Genomic DNA, 16,933 nt, shown 5'->3' on the forward strand with positions numbered 1-16,933 from the left:
GTGCGGCCAGTATCCAGTATTCGGGAGATAGTAGGTTCAAACCCCACTGTCGGCAGCCCTGAAAATGGTTTTCCGTGGTTTCCCATTTTCACACCAGGCAAATGCTGGGGCTGTACCTTAATTAAGGCCACGGCCGCTTCCTTCCCACTCCTAGCCCTTCCCTGTCCCATCGTCGCCATAAGACCTATCTGTGTCGGTGCGACGTAAAGCAACTAGCAAAAAAAAACTTACTCAAACTTATTCCCTCTGTTCTGTTAAAATTTAGAGAGAGGCTAGCGGGTGTGATCTTGGACATAAGAAAGGCATTCCTACATGTGTCAGTAAAGAGGGTTGATCAATTTCTCTGACGGGAAAATCATACTCATACAAGCTTCAAGGTCTTTTATCATCGCCGAGTAGATGGGAGAGTAGCAGGCATTTTTCAGGGACAGAAGACTCAGTCTCTCCAGTAGTGGGGCTGCCAGGTTTTGTCACAAAAAACATTGCAAAATTCATAATAAACCTGCAACAAGATGAAGTATTTTATCTGTCTTTGTCCCTATTGATTTCTCTCATCCTGTGTCTCTGATGCCAAAAGTTTTGCTGCAATACAGTTGGGAGCAGAAAATAAGTTGGGACACAGCAGTACTATCAGAAACAAAAGACATCTTCATAAAGTGGAATGAACAATTACCTCAATAAGCTTGTACCATTATATCAAGATGATTTACCAGGGCTGACTGTAAGAAAGTCTTATTAATTTCATACATACTGTGATGCTAGTAAATATGCTTATGTTGCAGCTGTATCAAGCAGAAGCAAGCATCGATGAAATCAGTCTGCAGCTAATATATTCAAAAAGGAGGGTAGCACCGTTTAAGGGAAATACAACACCTCGACTAGAATTACTTTCCTTCTGTACTAGTGTTTGAATGTTAACCACTATAAAAAGACAGTCTCAGGCTCATTGATGTGCACTACTATCTTTGGACATTGCATTGATATGGACAAAGAAGGGTGCCTTTGTACAAAATAGGCTGAAGGAAACATTGATTTTCTCCTACAGAGCAGAGTGGCAGCATTAATGCAGAATTTATCCAGCTGATTTGCCTTCATGAAGTTGCAATGTGGATGAGTTTTTAGAGGAATCCAAGAGGAGGGAAGATCGTGGTGGAGCTGGGAGAAGAAAAGTGGTCTTCCAGTGAAGTTGCCATGTGAGAAGAGGAAGTTGATCGTGAAAGAGACAAGGAAACTGTGACTTATGCTGTTACCTCCGGGGATCCTCCTTGGTATCTGGAATATTCTTCTTCTACATCAAGATTTCCAGAATGGTCACCTGGTTTTTGTGGTTTACTAATAACAATAGACGGAATGTGAGAGAAACACTTGTGGGAGAGACAACGAAGGATGAAATAAAGGCATCAGGAAAGTTACTCATTTAATTACTTCAAGAAGAGGTTTCTCAGAGTGAAGGGATTTCCAGGTGGAAGTCACTTTGCACGATATAAGACTGTGAAGGAAATTTGTCTGTATAAACAAAGATCATTGAAAGGAAGATAGTGAGGACTTCAGATGTCCTACGGTACTAACGAGTAAACATCTTCTGGTGCAACTTCTAATACATGAGGAACATGTTAGAATATTATACGTTGGTACTCACATGTTACTGTTGCACTTGCATAAAAGATTTTCGGTTATTCAAGTATGAGGAAGCAGCCAAGCCATACTGTCAAGATGTGTAAGATGAAAAACGACATGAAGCTAAGTAGGTGGATGCTGATACCGGAACTCTATCAGAAAACAATAAAAGATGCTGAGGTATTTGAGGTGACAGGTGTAGACCTTGCTGAACTCTTGATACTGAAAAATAAAATGGAAGGGGTGTATTATGCTTTTTATGTATGTCGTGTGTAGGGCAGTGTACTTGAAACTGGTCAGCAATTTCGTAACGAATGGATTTTTACTGAGATTTCGACAGTTCATCACTCGCTCTGAAAGACCAGAAATGACTACAACAACAATGGAACATAATTCACAACTGTTACAGATAATTTGTTTTGAAGTGACAACTAAAACCACACAGAAAGAGAGTCCATAATGCAGGGAATACAGTAGAGGATTAACCCTCCCACAGCAGGCTAGTGGGGTGGTTGTTGGAAAAATCTGATTCAGATAGTAAAGAGAAATTTGAGATGCGTCCTTGGGAGAGCTTCATTGTGTTACGAAAAAATGACAAATCTACGTGCGAGTGGGAAGCCATGGTTAATTTCAGTCCTCTTACCAGCTTGCCTGAGAAGCCTGAAGATCTCAACCAACTTTCACCTTGAAGTATTTTGCAAGACGATGTCTGGATGGGAATACTAGAATTAGATCAACAGGATTCTGTGAACTTATCAAGGAGATTTTGATTTCTATTACAGCTGCAACAAGATTCTGAGAAGAGTACCTAAGTCAGTTGATCCAGAAGCAAAATAAGATGTCTAAAAACATTGGAGAAGAGGATGTGGTGCTGGTTGCAGCTGATGGGAAGAACTGGATCGACTGGCCATTAACAGGGGTGCTGGAAGTGTATCGTGGGAAAGAGTTCGAAGAGTTTTGAGGTTGAAAACATTGTCAGGTGTGGTGCCTAGTCCGCATCAGTGACTTCTGAGACTGCAAAATAGGATGCTAACCGCTGTCTCAGTAAATTTCACTCTCATGTACAGTCTGTCTCATCAGACCTCTCAAAGTGGTATTATGTCAGCACGCCTACCGTTTCATGTGAATATTAAAACTAAGTGATTTACAATAAAAGTGAAGTTCCTTTCAACTAGAAAGAATGTTTCTCACAGGATATGTGCTTTAGGAATTATGGTTCTAAGACATTCCGAAAAGATATCGCCCTCATTAATCCTCTTATCAAAATAGTCTACATGAGGAGAAAGTTTTACAAATAGATTTCCAGTAAGATTGGTAGATTTCAAATAAGGTTGGCCACGTACATTTTTTGGGCAAGTAAAATCACTGTTTCGGGTTTCACATAAATCCCCACTCAGTTCATTGATGTTGAAATTATATTGAAACAAAAATTATCCACGGATAAGAGGATTCTAAATGTGGGTTCAAATATATCCAGTAGTTTTTCAGTTACAAGAACTCAAACAACAATAAAAAGAAAGGCAAGACCCCGGAGCTAAAACATATTTAGTTATCATTATTACACCTGAAATGGATAATTATAATATAACTTTGCTGAAAATAATGATTGCATATTTACCTAAACAGTTATACACTATGTAATTAGTGCATGTCCAGCTTACGTTAAAAGGGTGGTATGCAACCATGGCTGGGCAGTGCATCCATTAGAAAGGTCTTAGAGCACTCTATTTGAACTTATATTTACTACAATCATTTTATAGTACTAACGTCATGGCCTGCCCTACCATTCGAAACCTCCAGACTTGCTCCCAAACTAAATGGCTGAAATCCTGCTGGACACTGTTTCTAAAATGATAACAATAATAAGATTGTTACAACATTTGTTCAGTTGTTGCACATTTCACAGAATATTAATACAGCTGTTGCAGTACCTACAGCCACATAATCAGGTCAGATGATACCAGTGTTGTAATATCATGGTGGAAAAGGAGGTCACAAATTTTGCCATTAACTGGTTTTTAAATGAAGTATAAAGTTACTTTTCATATCAGTGGAATACTTAACTATCCACATGAGCTCTGTAAATTCCTCACCCTAACAGGGAATAAGAATAGTACTCCCCTAGTTTTATCCACCTGTGCAATCTCAAAAGCAATGGTGTAGGAAGCCTTACGAGCAATGTGACATTTATGCCGTACCTTGAAGCATTGCAGTTGTACTTATCATAATTCTGGTAATTTTGAAGATCCAACAAGTTGGGACTAAATCTTACTGATGAATAGAAGTTGTATTGCTACCTGGATGAGTAACTCTCAGGCCACTGGATTGGACTCAGTACTGAGAACGACCTGGTGGTGTTCACATATCCTTCTAGGTTGAATCACTTTTGTTGCCATGGGGTCATATTTTGATGGCATTCTTTAAGTACCACTCCTGAGTACTTACAACTGCAAGGACACCAATTTCACGAATTGCCCCTACTGCTCCATCCAGAAGTGCCGCCAGCACTGCCAACAAGCCATGACCATCCTGAGCATGCCACAGATTGTTCAAGTAGAGGAGTATATATAATCCACCCCCCTCCCCTCGATAACTCTCTAAAATTTGTTTTTCAGTGGCCTCAAAAACTGTTGGATGTTCTGCTTGTTCGCGTGAATATAATTCACAAAAACTCAACACAATGGTTCATAGTATTGTAGCTTTATCAATAAAAAAGGAAAATTTAAATTATGTGGAAAGAGAGAGAACACAGCACAAGAAATTGTAAAAAAACAACTAAAGACTTGAAAAAAGTACACCAAAAACTTCCCTCCATGACCAAACAGGCCAATTATATAATTAACTGAAAAATCCAGTTATCAAAGTTGAGCATCAGTGTTATAAAATTTATCAAATCAGGAGAAAAGATGAGAAAAAATCAATAATGAGCAAACTCCTCATATACATGTCAATATAAATATGTTGCCAAAAAAGGTAATACAGAATGATCAATACTGAACTAATGGACTCGATCCTCTCAAGATTTTAGGTGAAACAAACCCAATCTGTCAAAACCAGTAATTTTGTCATGAACAGTAACCTAAATGTGACTATAGTAGTTTTACCAAATAAAGAGAAAGTCCATAGCACTGATAGGATCCTGAATCAGCACTAAGTTTCAGGTACTGATATCTCAAACTCACTGGGAATCTTACCAGGGCCCAGTAGGTAAGATGAAGACCCTCATTATCTAAAGAACAGGGCCTGCCCAGTTAATTTATACTGAAAATGATTAGCATTATGTAACCAAACATTAAACTATCCCTGGGTAAAAATAATGTCAACAACTATCCCCTATTTCATATAACAATGAACGAAATCCAGCATGCCATCACCACTCATCTGATGGCCACTGACAGCAACAACATACAGTACACCTACCAGACTACCACCTAGATTTGTCATGCCATGAAAGGAGAATACAATAAAACATCTGACAATGTACCTTTTATGCCTCTTGTTATGCACTGAACATAATTCCAGAAGAAATACTTTGTAACATATAGTTCTGAAAATGTTTTGAATATCAATTAAGTTCCAATCACTATAAAGTAATCAGGAATAATAATTATTAAAGATGTACTTGCCTTGCTTTCAAGCCAGACAGGTTCCTCCTTTATCTCTATTTTCCGGTCCTTTTCACACTGCAACAGAAATTGTTATAAGAGAATGAGGCAGAAATTACTTCCGCTGGTGTTTACTGAAAAAAAAGATACCAGAAATATATATTATTATTAATGTTACCGTGTTTTAGCGGTAGGTAGAGGCGTAAGAAGGTGCGGGCGTGAATGGGTTTCAAACTACGGAATCAAAGTTAATGTAAAATTAATTTAAAATTTAACTAGGTTATATTTTCTTTTCAAAAACAAAGCAATAACAGACATGGCAGGTACAATGTAGCAAAACAAGGGGAGATACAATATTTACAGGTTTTGGGCTTCACGCCCTGACTTCAGCGATCAGCTCAGTTTTACCACAAACACAAGTTTTAACAGAGGGGCAGAAAACCCCATTCATCCCTAGGAGCCCCTGGCTCCGAATTACACAGAAAAGCCTCCACGAGGCATATGACACTCCATTTTCAAAAGAGCGATCCGCTCTTAAAATTTAAGCCTCTCAAAGGCCACACCAAACTCTACCTTCAAGCTGTCCTCTAAGGACGTATTCACAGGGGTAAAATACCCAACCTACAGAGGTCTATTACATGAAAGAAGGTTGATTACATGACCTCTAAAATAACAATTTGAGAGGAGGCGATCTTGCACTCCTAATACACTTTGTTTTTTAAAACCTAATCTGGCTCTGGGCCGCTAACGCAAGGGCTAATCCCATACTACAGAGGTGACTTAGAGAAGAACACTTTACATTACATAAACGAAGAATAGTTTGAGAAAATAAGTTCACCTCAAAACAAATGTGAGTGGGAGCTCGAGAGGGTTAGCACTCTCTATCCCAATATGTAGCTTTACAAGAAAAAGATGAAAAGAGTAATTACATTTTAGGAAAAGGTTACATGATGGAAATGCTTCGAACCCACCGCGAGTGTTAAACTGCCGACCTAGCAAGAAAAGAAGTTATTAATAGGCCATTACCTGGTGTTGAACAGCTGAAGAAGAAAGAGGCGCTTCCCGCCTCCTGCTATGTACTTAATACACTGAAAGATGGAACAGAAGTGGCCCGGAGACCCCAAAATCAGCAGTTTATATCCTCTCGCGGAAGATTCTAGGCGTTAGGGGAAATAAAACACCCTCCCTCAAAGTTTTTATTGGCTAGGGAAAAGAAACCCCTACATAGAGGAAGAAGAAACACATTATTGGTGGAAAATTAATTAAAGAAACGCGGGATTGGCTAGATCCAAAATAAGGGGAAAAAGAGGGGTATACAGCCAACTTAAACCATGACAGAAAGAAATTTAACAAAGAACAAACTCTTGAAATAAAAATTTCTCCAACAAAATAGTTCTTTGATTTCGCACTAGGTTGCACTAGTGTAATTCTTCAGTAGTGTCCTCTAGAAGAGAAAGTTCACACTTCTTACTTCAAGCGAAACAAAAACACATCAAAAGTGACACAGTTCAAAAACTCAAAATTTTCCACGTGGTGACATCTACTGAGAAAGTAGAGAATTAATAGAATAGATAAAGTTCAACCTTCCTCCAGAAGAGGAGTTTCAACTGGCGCAACTTTTAAATAAACGGTGTAGAGGTGTACCGCCCGGTACAGACCTCCCCCCCCAAAAGTTCCTCCAGGGGTGACACATGAAATCAGTTTGAAACAAAGTCCAAGTAATGATGTTGATACGAAGATAGATAGCAGAAGCATTTACAAGATTTCTTAATTCAGTTTCAAAATGTTGTTGTTGCAGGTGAATGAAAGTCTTTATGTTTGTAGAATTTGAATTTCTGAAGATAAACTTTTAACACTTAAAGGTGAAGAAAAATTTTGCAATGTCCACCAAATATTGTAGTTGAATTCCCAAGTGTAGTTATTGCTTATGGTGACTGTCCATGTAGTTGATGTAGATTGAGTCGAATGGCCGGACCGGCCGTTGCAGCTTGCGTCCAACGGAGGCCGCTCGGACCCCTCAAGTACCCTGAGATACCGCTCGCCCGCACTATGAGGGGAGCAGAGGTGTTGAAGTACGCCGCGCCCGCGGTGAAAAGATACAGGCTGCGGGCATGTAGCAGGTCGTGCGCCGCACATCAGCCTTGGCCGGGAGGTGAGCTCCGGCTCGCCGTGCACATGTCGTCCTCGCTGGTGAGGAGGGGGCCCATCCCCCTCCCCAGTCGCTGCACGGCGCTGCGCGGCTGCGTGGGCGCTGAAACATTAAAGCTAGGCGGCAGAATTGTGTTGGACAATCATTTTCTTTGAGGGTACAGGCTTGTGGAGAGGTTGAGGGGCCAGCGGCGTGTAGATATCCATGGCATTTACTATTATGAAGCCACAGTGTAAGGTGGAGCAGGAGACGGGAGCGTGGTAATGGCCGTGGCAAGAACAGGATGGCAGTTTAACGGGTCGGGGCAGGTTTTACACAAGGCTTACATCTAAAACCAAAATATTACAGAAGGGGCAGAATGACTTAAAGTGAAACTCAAAAAAAAAAAATATAACCTTTCAAAATAATATGAAGCAAGTTAACACAGAAATTACACCGGTTTCACCTGGGACAGGTGAACTCTATAAATATCCTCTCGGTGGCTGGATTACTTAGCAATAAGGTAACCGGCGTAAGAAAATCGAGAATGATACAAGGCCCATGAAATCTGGGGGCAAGCTTGCCCGCGGGAACAAAATTTTTGACCATAACCTGGTCACCTACCTTCAAGGTGGTGGGTCTCCGTCCACGATCATACCTTTCCCTAACCTTTTCATGAGATACTTTAAGATTAGCTTTAGCCTTCTTCCAAAGATCTTTAATGTTGTCCGGATCTATTGTCTCGGGCAGAATGTCATTCAGAGACCAGAGGTTAGAGAGCGGCGAGTTGGGGACAAACTTAAACATCAAAGAAGCTGGAGTAAACTTGTGAGATTCATGAACCGCTGAATTCAAAGCAAAAGCTATCCAATGCAGGGACGTGTCCCACCTAGAATGATCTTCATGATGATAGGCAATAAGTGCGGACCTGAGATTACGGTTAACCCGTTCAGCCAGAGATGGTTGAGGGTAATAAGCAGATGTAGTTACATGAGAGATGGACAAGTCAAAACAGAATTTACGAAACAGATTTGATGTAAAAGCTTTAGCATTATCAGATACAATGTATTGGCACGGACCAAAAGAAGCAAAAATAGAATTTAGGCAAGTAATGGTGGACTGAGCGGTAGCCAGCTTAGTCGGAAATAACCAGGAAAATCTTGTAAAACCATCTACACACACAAAGATGAACTTGTTGGCATTACCCTTTGACTGGGGAAGGGTCCCACATAATCGATATACAGGCGTTCCACGGGGCGCGACGCTTGATGAGAAGACAAAAGGCCTACTTTAGTGGACATGGTGGGTTTACTGATCAAACAAGATTTACAAGCTTTTACAAGTTCCCGAATTTCACCGTCCATACCTTTCCATATGAACATTTCACGAATCTTTTCACGAGTTTTAAAGATTCCAAGATGCCCCCCCAATGGGGTCTCATGATAGTATTTGAAGATCATAGGTACAAGAACCGCTGGAACAACAACTTTCATCAACTTATCATGCCTCGAAGGGCAACATAGAACACCATTCCTCAGAACATAAGGGACAGCATGTTCCCCAGAAGAAAGGGTTTCCATTATCGGAGCCAGCGTCGGATCTTCACGTTGGTATTTCTTAATATCCCTAAAAAGCATGGGAGCATCTGTTAAGATGGCATTAACACCAGATAGTATTGACTCGGAAGGTGATGAACTGTCGACCGGTTCGTGGGTCTCTACGTCGTTATGAAACATACGGCTGAGTCCATCGGCAACAACATTTTCAGTACCTCTGATATGCTGTACATCGAATTGGAAGGCAGAAATACGGATGGCCCAACGGGCTATACGACCTGTACGACGCGGCCTACCTAAGACCCAGCTTAAGGCTTGATTATCTGTCTCCAGATCGAATTTGACGTGTTCCAGATAGAGACGGAACTTTTCTAAGGCGAATAAGACTGCCAAACCTTCAAGCTCATATATGGAGTACTTTGCTTCTTGAGCTGACAATGTCCTAGACGCATAGGCGATGGGTCGCCTCCCTAGTTCAGTCTCTTGAAGAAGAACTGCAGCTACTGCTGACGACGATGCGTCGGTTTGGACGATGAATTTCTTCGAGAAATCAGGCATAGCAAGTACAGGGGCATTACAGAGAGCTAATTTCAGATCTTCAAAAGCGGCTTGTTGAGAAGGTCCCCACTCGAATTTGATGCCTTTCCTACGAAGAAGGTTTAAGGGCGCCGCTCTATTAGCAAAATTAGGAATGAACTTCCTGAAGAAATTCACCATGCCAATGAACCTGGCGATACCTTTAATGTCCTTGGGAGGTTTAAAATCACGGATGGCCTGTGTTCTAGAATGATCGACTGCTACACCATCAGGTGACACAATATGCCCTAGGAATGACATAGAGGGCTTAGCAAAGGCAACCTTGGACAACTTAACAGTTAACCCAGCCTTACGAAGGCGATTGAGAACTTCTCGCAAATGATCTAGATGTTCTTCAAAGGTTTCGGAAAATACGACGACATCATCCAAGTAGTGATATAAGTACTCAAATTTGATGTCGGAAAAGACCCTATCTAGTAGCCTAGTGAGCACAGCTGCCCCCGTGGGGAGCCCGAAAGGCACGCGGTTGTATTCATATAAATTCCAGTCCGTGGCAAACGCTGTAAGATGTTTAGACTCTTCGGCAAGGGGAATTTGATTATAGGCCTGATTCAAGTCCAAGATGGTGAAGAACTTGGCCTTACGAAACCATGAAAAGCAAGAATGAAGGTCGGGAAGGGGCACAGATTGCAACACCACCTTCCGATTGAGAGCCCTGTAATCAATGACAGGCCTGAAGCCTCCTTGGGGTTTCGGGACTAGAAAAATAGGCGAAGAATACGCTGACTTAGAGGGCCTAATAATACCATCTTTCAACATCTGATCGATGATTTCTTTCAGAGCCTTCATTTTAGGTGGAGATAGCCTATACGGTGGAAAACGGACAGGAATTGAATCCGTGACCTCAATTTTGTATTCAATAAGGTCAGTAACACCAAGAGTATCAGAGAACACCTCGGGAAATGACTGACACAATTTCCGAATACTATCAGCCTGCTCCTCAGGTAGATGTCTAAGGTCTAACAACATCTCATCCTGGGTAGGCGAAATAGATGAACATGATACAGCATTACACTTTAACAAGGGAGTTCTACAATTGGACGCAAATTTGAATGTGCACGACCTACTCTGGAGATCGAGCACAAGACCAGTGTGAGAAATGAAGTCCGCTCCCAATATGATGGGGCAAGACAAACGCTTGGCCACAAACAATTTGATCTTCCATGTAAATTTAAAAACCCGAATTTTGACATGTAAGGAACCTAGAATTTCTAATGGAGATGAATTAGCCGAAACATATTTAACAGGAGATGAGTCATAGTCAGGGAGTTTACAAACAGATTTCAATTTAGAATACCAATCAGCCGAAATAATGGAACAAACACTGCCTGAATCTAAGAGAGCTGTTATAGGCTCGTTATTTAACTCAATCTTAAGAAAAGGAACAGGTGCGGGGGTATCCGCCGCAATCCTAAGACACTCTTTAGGGCATTCAAAAGATGAATTTGAAGGCTGGTCGTTCTCTGCATTTACAACCTGTTTACTAGGGGCTAAGTCTCGGGAAGATGGATTAGTCGGCTCAGCCGACGCCACTAGTCACTTTTTATTATTGGAATAGCTGGAATTTGCACCAGAAGTTGAGCAGGAGGGGGTGCTATTTGAGTTTGGGCAATTCTTGGCGATATGTGAGAAGGCCCCACACTTAAAACAGCCTTGTGATGACCCTGCTCCATTCCTTGTCCCACTTGACTTGATCAGAGGACACTTATTCCGCAGATGTTCAGGCGACCCGCAAGCATAACATTTACGGGGATTGACTGGTCGGCGAGGTGGAGGCCGAGTGTTACTAAAGGAAGGCGGGGGTTCTTTCGCGACACGCAAAGAATCGGCGTATCTAACTCCTTCCGCTGAGACGGCCAATGCTTCAAGTTCAGAGAAGGTTTGCGGACACGCCGCGAAACACAAATATGACCTGTAGGATGGCGAAATACCTTCTACAATAGCCTGCACAATCTGATCTTCAGGAAAGTGCAGAGCAAACACCCTAGTGTAGAATTTGATATCTTGAATGAAATCAGCCAAGTTTTCATCCAAGCGCTGTACACGGTAATAGTACTTCTGAATCAGGGAGGACCTGGCCCTAGCCGGGATGAAGTTAGCTAGCAAATGGGCATGGAAATCCTCAATAGATGATTGCTCGGCAATGGCTCTTACGATTTTATCAGAGAGAATACCAATAGCATACGGATAGATAATTTGCAAAATTTGACATGGCGAAAGAGAAAAAACAAGAGCATGATCCTGAAATTCCACTAGAAATCTTAAAAATGAAATTACATCACTGGTGGTGTTGACGGAAAACTTAGAGATACCTCTAAGCAACATTGCCAATGGATGAGGCAAGCTACTGAACCCAGGTGACATAGTCGTTAAAGGTTTCAATGGCAAAGAAGTTAATTCCGAGCGGATGTTACCCAATGACGCACGGCGTTCAGATTCGTTGTTCGATGGGGCAGAGATAGTTTGAGCAGCAACGGTTATCCTATTGACTTCTCCCTGAGGAGGCTCTTCATCACTACCTACGTTCACTGTGGCGGGTTGATCAGTTTTGGGAGGAACTTCGCCGGTTAGCAATTGAGTGACCTTATTAGACAATTCAGAAATAGTTTCAAGGAGCGTATTAGCGTCCTTCCTCTGAACGTCATTCACCTTTAGAGACAACAGATCATTAACTCTATTTGCAAAGTGATACAGCCTGCCTTGCACACGCTTAATTTGATTAGGAGACGGATCGTTTTCATCAAAAAAGCTGACTACAGATGCTAGCCCAGTAATATTCTCGACGATCGTGGAAAGAGAGTCATCAATTTCTTTCTCTCCCAAATTGGGGATGGAAATGGGCAAATCAAGGGACTCTCTAAGCTTGTTGGTGTCGATTGCAACCGTGCCTCCAGATTGCACATTTCTGATAGTTAACTCGTATATCAACTCCTCTTTGCGCAAATAGTTAAGGAGGAGAACATCGCGAGGGCCGGGCATGATGACAGAACAATTTTGAAAAACTCAAAAAATTCCAGCAACTGGGACAATTGTTAGAGTTCGAATCAAAGCAATGTTTAGCCGTCAAAAGGGGCTAAATTGAGACCCATTCAACCACGCTCTGCTACCACTTGTTACCGTGTTTTAGCGGTAGGTAGAGGCGTAAGAAGGTGCGGGCGTGAATGGGTTTCAAACTACGGAATCAAAGTTAATGTAAAATTAATTTAAAATTTAACTAGGTTATATTTTCTTTTCAAAAACAAAGCAATAACAGACATGGCAGGTACAATGTAGCAAAACAAGGGGAGATACAATATTTACAGGTTTTGGGCTTCACGCCCTGACTTCAGCGATCAGCTCAGTTTTACCACAAACACAAGTTTTAACAGAGGGGCAGAAAACCCCATTCATCCCTAGGAGCCCCTGGCTCCGAATTACACAGAAAAGCCTCCACGAGGCATATGACACTCCATTTTCAAAAGAGCGATCCGCTCTTAAAATTTAAGCCTCTCAAAGGCCACACCAAACTCTACCTTCAAGCTGTCCTCTAAGGACGTATTCACAGGGGTAAAATACCCAACCTACAGAGGTCTATTACATGAAAGAAGGTTGATTACATGACCTCTAAAATAACAATTTGAGAGGAGGCGATCTTGCACTCCTAATACACTTTGTTTTTTAAAACCTAATCTGGCTCTGGGCCGCTAACGCAAGGGCTAATCCCATACTACAGAGGTGACTTAGAGAAGAACACTTTACATTACATAAACGAAGAATAGTTTGAGAAAATAAGTTCACCTCAAAACAAATGTGAGTGGGAGCTCGAGAGGGTTAGCACTCTCTATCCCAATATGTAGCTTTACAAGAAAAAGATGAAAAGAGTAATTACATTTTAGGAAAAGGTTACATGATGGAAATGCTTCGAACCCGCCGCGAGTGTTAAACTGCCGACCTAGCAAGAAAAGAAGTTATTAATAGGCCATTACCTGGTGTTGAACGGCTGAAGAAGAAAGAGGCGCTTCCCGCCTCCTGCTATGTACTTAATACACTGAAAGATGGAACAGAAGTGGCCCGGAGACCCCAAAATCAGCAGTTTATATCCTCTCGCGGAAGATTCTAGGCGTTAGGGGAAATAAAACACCCTCCCTCAAAGTTTTTATTGGCTAGGGAAAAGAAACCCCTACATAGAGGAAGAAGAAACACATTATTGGTGGAAAATTAATTAAAGAAACGCGGGATTGGCTAGATCCAAAATAAGGGGAAAAAGAGGGGTATACAGCCAACTTAAACCATGACAGAAAGAAATTTAACAAAGAACAAACTCTTGAAATAAAAATTTCTCCAACAAAATAGTTCTTTGATTTCGCACTAGGTTGCACTAGTGTAATTCTTCAGTAGTGTCCTCTAGAAGAGAAAGTTCACACTTCTTACTTCAAGCGAAACAAAAACACATCAAAAGTGACACAGTTCAAAAACTCAAAATTTTCCACGTGGTGACATCTACTGAGAAAGTAGAGAATTAATAGAATAGATAAAGTTCAACCTTCCTCCAGAAGAGGAGTTTCAACTGGCGCAACTTTTAAATAAACGGTGTAGAGGTGTACCGCCCAGTACAATTAACATAGCCATTAGGGTCATAGTTTATTGGCCAAGGAAGTAAGCAGGCAGGCCTGTAGCTCTCCATTGCTTTCAATGTCTTAATCACAGCCAAACAGCCTATAGTCTTCCATGGAAATCAAATCACTGGGACAAGGCCTTTATTTGAAACATCCCACATGCACTGGCTAGGACTGACTGCTAGCAGTACACATGTTTTAAAACAAAGAATTCACTTATCGTTGAGCAGATTAGCAATCCCTATTTGCTAACAATACGGGATCATGCAGTTGGTCTGCCACTGCCAAGCAAAGGCTTACAGGGGCATGCCAATGCAACTGATGAGCCCAACTGACATGTCTGGGTGAAACTCTGCAAATGCACATGGCCTCAGAACCTCAGATGGTTCTATTCACGAGATATTAAAATCTCTCCAACTTGATTTTGACTGGTGTTATGAAAAGGGGGCTGTCTTAACACTGAAAACTCCTCATCTCTATTGTAAATGGCAATTGGGAAGTGAGTTTGCCACTATGGCAGAAACTTCTGAACTCTGTTTTGAACGGTGGTATGAAATGTGGCCTGCCATTATCATCAAAACCGTCCGGCTCCATGGCTAAATGGTTAACATGCTGGCCTTTGGTCACAGGGGTCCCGGGTTCGATTCCCACCAGGGTCAGGAATTTTAACCACAATTGGTTAATTTCGCTGGCACGGGTGCTGGGTGTATGTGTTGTCTTCATCATCATTTCATCCTCATCATGACGCGCAGGTCACCTACGGGAGTCAAATCAAAAGACCTCCATCTGGCAAGCCGAACTTGTACTCGGACACTCCCGGCACTAAAAGCCATACGCCATTTCATATTTTTTTTTCATCATCAAAACTCCATAAAAGAGCACCTTACATTGTAAATAGTGAATAAGGTCCTCCCCGTTTTGTTTCTCAGATTGCGCTAAGGGACAAAGAATTTAATATGATCTTACTCACTGCGTGTGCAATAATTTACATAGAAACCTGTATACAAAGTAGAATACAGTAGAATCACAGGTACACTAGCTAGGTTGTAAAATTTCTTCGAGGAATGTTTGGGATTATGAAACCACATGCATAATTGTACGCGACTCACGATTTCTTTGGAGCCACTAGTTTCCATTTTATGTCATTAACACTATCATTGTTTCGTTCCTTACTTCTTTTTTTTTTTTTTTGTTTAATGGGCTACTTGTATTACTATCAAGGCAATCGTTTATTACTCTGGCACCAGTGGGTGGCGAGGAATCGCTCAATACTTGATTGTGTCGCACTGCACAATTATTTTGCACCCGCGACTCACCTTTTACGTATTCCAAATTTATTATCTTCTGCATCACTGTTGCATGTTGGTGAAGGTTCACTACTTTCGTCTGTGGTTCGCCGTTGTTATCCTTGCAATTCAGTGAGATTTCCCCTCACCTTGCACTTTTTTCATTTTTACATTAGTATTTCTGGCATTGTTGAATACTGTAAATATACTGACTATATTTGTAAATATTGAAGTATGGTTGTTGAGAATGCACAGACACTGTTGTAATGGGTAGATCAAGTGGAAAATGAGATAAACAGGAATGAAGAAGCACGTAAAGATTTAGAATATATAACTGACATTTGCTATTATAATATAGGACAAATTAAACCAAGTTTTCTGGAATTGAAACAGAACCTGTTGTCACAAATTCTAACAAAGTGGTACAAAACAGAACCTATACACAGAGAAGGATGGAGGAACAACATGGGACGTACACTGCAGATGTACAACACATTATACTATGCATAGGTGTCTTGTGAGGCATCTACCATGTGCCACAGGAAAAGAACGAAATGAAAATTCAGCAAGGGAAGCATGGCATTTTTTTCCCCTGTAGACACTACAAAGCTAATTGTGCATTATACCAACCTCTAATTGGCAGAGATGCGTAAAGGAGTTACCCCTGAAAGAGATGTTCGTGATACTGATTAAACGATGTAGAATACTCAACATTTGTAAATAACATAGCATAAAACTACTATAATTCTTATGAAAATAAATACAAGAAACTTTAATTAATTAATCAAACAATTAAATCTAAAACTGTATTATAAGGATTACATTTTTCATTCATTTCATACCTGAGAGAAGATCTTACCACGTGCCCACTTCTCTCGCTAGTAAACTGACCCCCTGTGCCGGGATAGGAAATGAAATTTTATATTAAGCTACTAAATTCCATGTAAAGCTTTTCAGCCATTTTGAATCTCCATTAACACTATGTTCCTATGATTTTCTTGCATTCAGCTAATGCTTCTCTTTATCATGTCCACGCTTCTTTCCTTTGGGGGCTGCGATTAATATGTATCTGTTTTCCCACTGTTATTGTATCCTATCTTCTTGAGTTTGTGTGAATGGATTGCCTTTTGTTTATTGGAAATGGATTGTTAATTGAGAATGATGTGTCTGTGATGGTGGGCACAAATTTATTTCCTTAACTGTGAGAAATGTTGGAAATTTTTTCAGGATTTAGATTTTGTGAGGTTCTCTTGGTGATATTAGTAAATTAAAAAACTTTTCTTCTAAATAATATTGTTTATTTATTTGTGCCTTATTCTTGGTTTCAACAAACTGGGAATTGATTATGTATTCTGCATTTTAATATACTTCAAATCATAACCATAAGCTGTGAATTATGTTTAAATTCAACTGTCTTAAACCATATTTTATTAAGGGATCACTGATCATTATATTAATTTACAGGAAATTCATTATTTTCAACCCACTTACCTATGTTTCATGAATAATGTCATGTTTTTCTATTTCAAATATAATATTCAAGTTATTT

At 40.7% G+C, this 16,933-nt stretch overlaps 1 non-coding gene across 1 annotated transcript in view; it reads right to left on the reverse strand.

The window, feature by feature from the left end:
• LOC136884834 (uncharacterized) overlaps positions 1-16,933 on the reverse strand; it is a 54,057-nt gene that overhangs the window by 18,854 nt on the left and 18,270 nt on the right. Inside the window, exon 3 of the transcript XR_011018935.1 lies at positions 5,244-5,300. This is a non-coding gene — a transcript (uncharacterized protein). The remainder of the gene's footprint in view (positions 1-5,243; positions 5,301-16,933) is intronic.

The sequence above is a fragment of the Anabrus simplex genome, chromosome 13 (assembly GCF_040414725.1).
Source record: "Anabrus simplex isolate iqAnaSimp1 chromosome 13, ASM4041472v1, whole genome shotgun sequence".
NCBI lineage: Eukaryota > Metazoa > Arthropoda > Insecta > Orthoptera > Tettigoniidae > Anabrus > Anabrus simplex.